The following is a 6,234-nucleotide window of genomic DNA, read 5'->3' on the forward strand; positions in this document are numbered from 1 at the left end:
ATCTGTTCGAGTTTTAATTTGTTTGTTGTTTTTACTTCTACAGATGTTCTCATTGAATGCTACGGAGAAGTGAAAACTTGAACGATCTTCCTCCTTACGAACCTGAACCTGATAAACTCTTTCACAAGTTAAAGAGGGAAGCCGAAGCAAGAGCTAGAACTTCAGAGTTGGGCATTATAGTCTAACCACAACCAATAGAGATGACAGAAAATGATGAGCGACCGATGATAGAGGTTGCAAGGCCTAATTTTGCAAACATAAACCAGGTTGTCGTGAAGCCAGACATAACTGGTCATTTTGATCTTAAGCAGTACATGTTGCAACTTATTCAGTCCACGAGGTAATTTGTGAGTCTCTCTCATGAAGATCCACAACAGCATATCTAGAATGTTTTGGAGATTATGGATACTTACTACTATCCGAATGTTTTCAAGGACTATGTCGGACTGACTTTGTTTCCCTTTTCTCTATTGGGGGAAGCAAAGTAGTGATTTCAAAAGGATCAAACTAACTCAATCTGTGCGTGGAATAATCTAGAAAGGAAATTTTTGATCAAGTACTTCCCCACAAAGAAGACTAAGTCACTAAGGAGCCAGGTTTTTGGGTTTCAGCAAAGGAATAGCGAGACTCTTCGTCAAGCTTGAGAAAGATATAAGAAGTTATTGCCCACATCATTGTCAGACTAATGAGTTGTTGGGTCACACTTTTGTTGATGGGTTAATAAAGGCCTCAAAGAAGAATCTTGACTTAGTCTGTGGAAGGAGTTCTATGCAGAAATCTTATAGTGAAATTCAAATAGTCTGGAACAACTTCATTGCGAATCATCATAACTTGCAAGGTGATGGAGAACGGAGAAGAATGATAAAACAGTGGGTAGCAGGTGCACTCGAGCTAGATGAGATTTCAGTTATGAGGACAGATATTTCCAAATTGACAAATCAGGTGACTAAATTGGAGATGGGTTAGGCGCAATAGATGCAACATGTGAAACATAAGTCTATATGACGTGAGATATATGGAGAAGGTCACACGAGTAACCATTATCTATTGAATCCTGAATCCATTTATTATATGGTGCATCAAAGAAGAGGTCCAGTCAACCAAAATGCCAGTATGGGAACACGTATAATCCCAAGTGGAGAAACCATCCCAACTTCTCATGGGGTAGTAATTAGAATAATAACTGATCTTAAGGAAACTACAACTTATCACAGACGCCACCACAACAGGTAGAAGAGACTACAAATGAGTTTCTAAAAAAGCTCTTGCTTGATAATCAACAACTCAGGATTGACAATCAACAACTATGGATGGATTTCAGAAATTTAGAGAGGCAATTTGGGCAAATAGTCTCCAATAAGAATGTTAGACTCACTGGAGCTCTCCCAAGCAATACTAAGAAAAATCCTTAGAAAAAGTGCAATCAATCAATCTGAGAAGTGGAAGAGAACTGGAGGATTTGCCCTCTAAAAAATCTGTACTTGAAAAAGAGCTGGTGGCTAAGCCAATAAAAGAAGTAGAAAAGATAGATGATACACAAAGGCAAGAGATAAATGCAAGGCCACCACCATCTTTCACAAAGATTGCACAAGCAGAAAGATGATACTAAGTATAAGAAGTTTTTAGATATTTTAAGCCATATACGGGTGAGTCTGCCTTTGATGAAAGTGTTGTAGGAAGTGCCTAATTATTCCAAGTATCTTAGAGATTGTGGCTACCAAGCGGAAACATGCAAAATTTGAAACAGTTGCACTTACTGAGGAGTGCAGTGCTAGAGTGCGGAGTAAGCTTCCTACAAATCTGAAGGAACCTAGATGTTTTACAATCCCCTTGGCCATTGGAAAACATGAGATTAGTAGAGCCCTATGTAATTTAGGGGAAAGTATTAATTTGATGCCACTATCTATTTTTAAGCAACTCAAATTGGGAGTCCCTAGACCTGCTAAGATCACTTTACAATTAGCAGATATGTCGTTGACAATGCCAAAAGGGATTAATGAGGATGTGCTAGTATGAGTGAAGAATTTTATTTTTTCTGCCGACTTTATTATTCGTGACTACAAGGCAGATGAGGAAGTGAATAATATTTTTAGGCGATCATTCTTAGATACTGGTGAGCAATTATCAACATGAGGGAAGAAAAGTTTAAGACAATAGTGCATGATGAGGAAGTCACTTTTAATGTTTACAAAGCGCTTAAAATTTTCAAGCATTATGAGAATTTGTACATGATTTATGTGGTGGAGTCAAAGTTGATAGAGCAAGGTCATGATGTGAATCTTAGTGGTCTTGAAAAGAAAGTTGAGTTAGAAGAAATAGTATTGGAAGTTGAATGTGTAATGGTGAAAGAGAAACATGCCAGGGAGGAAAGAAGAGATCCCACTCGAGCGCATAAGAAGGCAAGACTCCACTAGAGGAAGATGAAGCGAAAGCGTCCAGCATAAGCTAGAGGTTCATGTCGTGCCACAATATAAATATAGGTGCTTGTTGGGAGGCAACTCATCTTTACTGTTTTCTTTTATTTTTGTTTGTTTATTAATTTTTCAATATGTTATTTTTGTAGTGTTTGTTTATATTTTGTAGAAAAAAAAAAAGCAAGGCCATAATGGAAAGACCTGACTGGTCTTTTTAAGCTTTAACAATCCGTTTAGCGGTTTGAGACTTTGAGTAGTTTCGCATGATGCATTATGATTTGTGTGTAGGATTAGTTGTTCGGGATTAATTTGGAAGAGTGATTCTCAATTTAGAAGCTTTAAGTTTGAAGAGTTGATCAAGGTTGGACTTTTGAGTACACGACCTTGGAATCATGATTTAAAGGTTCCAATATATCTGTATGGTGATGTTGTACTTAGGCGTATGTTTGGATTTGAATTTGGATATTCCTAGAAGGTTTTGACTCTATTTACCGAAAGTTAGCAATATGAAGGTTTGGAGAGTTCTTAAGTTTGACCGATAGTTGACTTCGATGATATTGGAGTTCGTTTGGTATTTCGAGCCTGGGGACAGGTTCATGTTGTCATATTGGAATTGTGTGTGAAATTTGGTTCCATTTTTGAGTTGTCTAAGCATGATTCGTCGCGCTCGAAATTTGTTAAAGGAAGTTGGAAGTTTGAGAAGTTGATTAGTTTGATTTGGGGTGTGTTTCTTGTTGTAATGCTATTTTATGTGTTTTGATACCTTGAGTAGGTCCGGTTTATGTTTACGTACTTGTTGGTATGATTGGATCGGATCTCGGGTGTATCGGATGAATTTTGGACCACCCAAAGCATGTTTCGTGTTGCAGTTTTTTGCCGGTACTGGTGTGCTTCGCAATCGTGAAGCAAGTTCCGCGGTTGCAAAGAAGGAGACTGGTATGAGAGGTTTTGTTCTTCACGAACTCAACAGGGGGTCGCGAACGCAGAAAATGAACTGGGGCATGAGCGATTTTGTTATAAAGATAAGCACAGAATAAATATTGCATATTCAACATGCACATGATTAATATCCAGTATTTGGTCTGAAACACGGAAAGAATTAAGCATAATATTTTAAAATTTAAACTATTTTTCATATAAAATTCCAGCATAATAATCCGGGATTCATATTGTGCTCCAATATCTAGCAATTAACTTATTTAACTGTGAGATTTTAATTTTGTTAAAAACTCAGCTATTTTTAGTTCGATCTCAGTCACAAATATAAATTATTGGCGATTAAAGCTGCTATTATTTAACCTCTAGAATATAACTCTATAATCATTACAATCTAAATTGCAACACAAAATCAAACTTTGTGCAATAATCACTAGAATATTTGCAGGACGAGAATTTATTTTCATCTTTGGTAATGATGTGAAATCTGTAGCAACACAATGCAAAAATATGTAGGGGTGATGATGTAGAAGCGAGCGTAAGATTTATAGACATTAAAAGGGTATTATTATCCAAAAAGTATTTTCATCTAAAATAGTGGATACATGTCGATGACTTATGAATTTGTGGCTTAATTCCGAAAACCAATTGAAGAAATAACTTATTGGCTAGGTTTTAGTTACTTCACTCTAAAATCGACTCTACTCTAGAGTATAAGCCTTGGAATCGGCGAACACTTATGACCCATTTGTCTATAGATTTTTTTTTTTTCAAAAACGTGTTTATCTTTTTTGGAAATTTTTCAAAAATGAGCTTTTCAAAAATTTAAAAGTGGTTTTGACCATTTTTTCAAAAATTTTCAGAAATTTTTGTTTCTCCACTCATAAAACTGTAATTTATTTTCTAGTGAAATGTATGTCCAAACATAATTTCAACTTTCAAATATTTTTTTTGCACTTAACTCCAAATACTACTTTATTTCAAAAATTAAAATTTTTATGTCCAAACGCCTACTTAGTTTTATTGCTATAATAATATTTGTCATAAAAATTAGATCATTATGTTCACTTTCTTATCCAATTTGAACCAGAAAATGAGAAAAATAAATAAAAGGTAGGCGCAGGTTGCTTAGGGATCATAGTTGTGAAGGGTGGAAGTAGTAGATCTATGTTTTAATGATAGAAAATAACTTACTTTTATTGCGGGAAATCAACTCCCAAGAAGGAAGTCAAGAAAGCAAAATGGAAAGCTACGAATGAAGAAGAGATCGAGATCCTGTCCAAGATCCAGAAGGGTGGATTAAGGAATGAGATCCTGCTAAAGATTCTGAAGCAAGGATTAAGGAATCAATCTTGTACATGATTACGAGCATCAAGGAGAACAAATATTTGATCGCAGTTATTTACGGAAGGCATAGCAATCAATATACATGGAAGATTTGCGGAGAATAATCAATCATAACCTTCAAGGAAGTAACAACTATCACGCCACTCTTCAAGGACCAAGTATAGAAAGTTCCTCCCATATTCTTGGAAGGAATCAATTCGAGATTTGATTCTAAGGATCAACTCCCTTGGGTTGTCCGTCATCTAAGAATCTGTCATCCCAAGAAGAATCTTCTTCAAATCACATAAATACAACAAGAGGCTCCAAACAAGCATTGTAGTCTATTCTAGATTTACTGTGTAATTAGGGAGAAAAGAAATAGAGAAAAGAATCACTGGTGAGGCATTGTATCAAAAGCAAGAAAAGAACATATGTCGTGAAGAAGCTATTAGTGTATAACAACATCAACATACCTATACCAAATATTTCAAATACTCAAAAGAGAACTCCCTTGCAACCCAAAGGGACTAGAGTAGGATTCACATTAAATCCGAACCAGTATAAAATATCTGGTGTCATTTACTTTCTGCAATTTATTTTCTGTACTTATTTCATGTGTATCCGCATCAAGGATTCAGTCTATTAAGAAGAAAATTAGTCAACTAACTCGTGAAGAAAAAGAAAGAGTTATAATTCACCCGCCTCTTGTACCTTTAATTGGTATCATAGCAGGTGCCACATATTTACCCTTTTGCTTAACAACTAGTGAGAAAAGATCATGTCAAATCAAGTAACTACTGGGGCACTATTTCAAGAAGGGACATCTCAGTTAGGCCGGTATATTTCAATGGACAACACTTCTCCCATTAGAAAGTTTGCATGGAAATATATGCAAAGTCCTACGATATCAAAGTGTGACGCATAATAAAGAAGGGAAACTATCCCCTTCCAGCAGCAAAGTCTGACAAGGAAGCTGAAGGACAAACATCCATTGATCCAGAAGATATAGATGACTATTCTGATGAGCAAATAGCAGTAATCAAGTCAATGCTAAGGCACGAAATCTGTTATATAATGCTATCAGTGGAGAAGAATATGAAAAATTTCAAGTTGTGATACAGCTAAGGAAATGTGGGATAAACTGAAAGTTACCTATGAAGGAATGAGCAAAGTGAAGGAAACAATGATAAATTTGCTAGTTCATGACTATGATCTCTTTCGGATGAAAGAAGGCGAATTCATTGAAGAAATGTTTACACGATTCAGCAAAATTATTGAAGATTTGAAAGCATTTGGTAGACCACGTTCCAGTGGTGAACAAGTTCAAAATATCCTAAGAAGTTTGCCCACTATATGACAGAAAAAAGTAGTTGCACTTGAATCTCACGATCTGGACAAACTATCATATGATAAACTACGTGGAGACCTTATGCTTTTCAGAAAACACATCTGAAAAAACGTGGTCAGGAAGAAAAGAAGAAAATCGTTTCCTTCAAAAACGCAGCTGAAGGATCTGAAAATGACAATGATGATGATGCAGAGGCATTGGAAGAGGAAA

General features: G+C 35.9%; 1 pseudogene; it reads right to left on the reverse strand.

Moving 5' to 3' along the window:
* Positions 1–581: 581 nt before the first annotated feature.
* Positions 582–680, reverse strand: LOC117275624 (small nucleolar RNA R71; annotated as a pseudogene).
* Positions 681–6,234: the final 5,554 nt, after the last annotated feature.

The sequence above is a fragment of the Nicotiana tomentosiformis genome, chromosome 7, assembly GCF_000390325.3.
Source record: "Nicotiana tomentosiformis chromosome 7, ASM39032v3, whole genome shotgun sequence".
NCBI classification, from domain to species: Eukaryota; Viridiplantae; Streptophyta; class Magnoliopsida; order Solanales; family Solanaceae; genus Nicotiana; species Nicotiana tomentosiformis.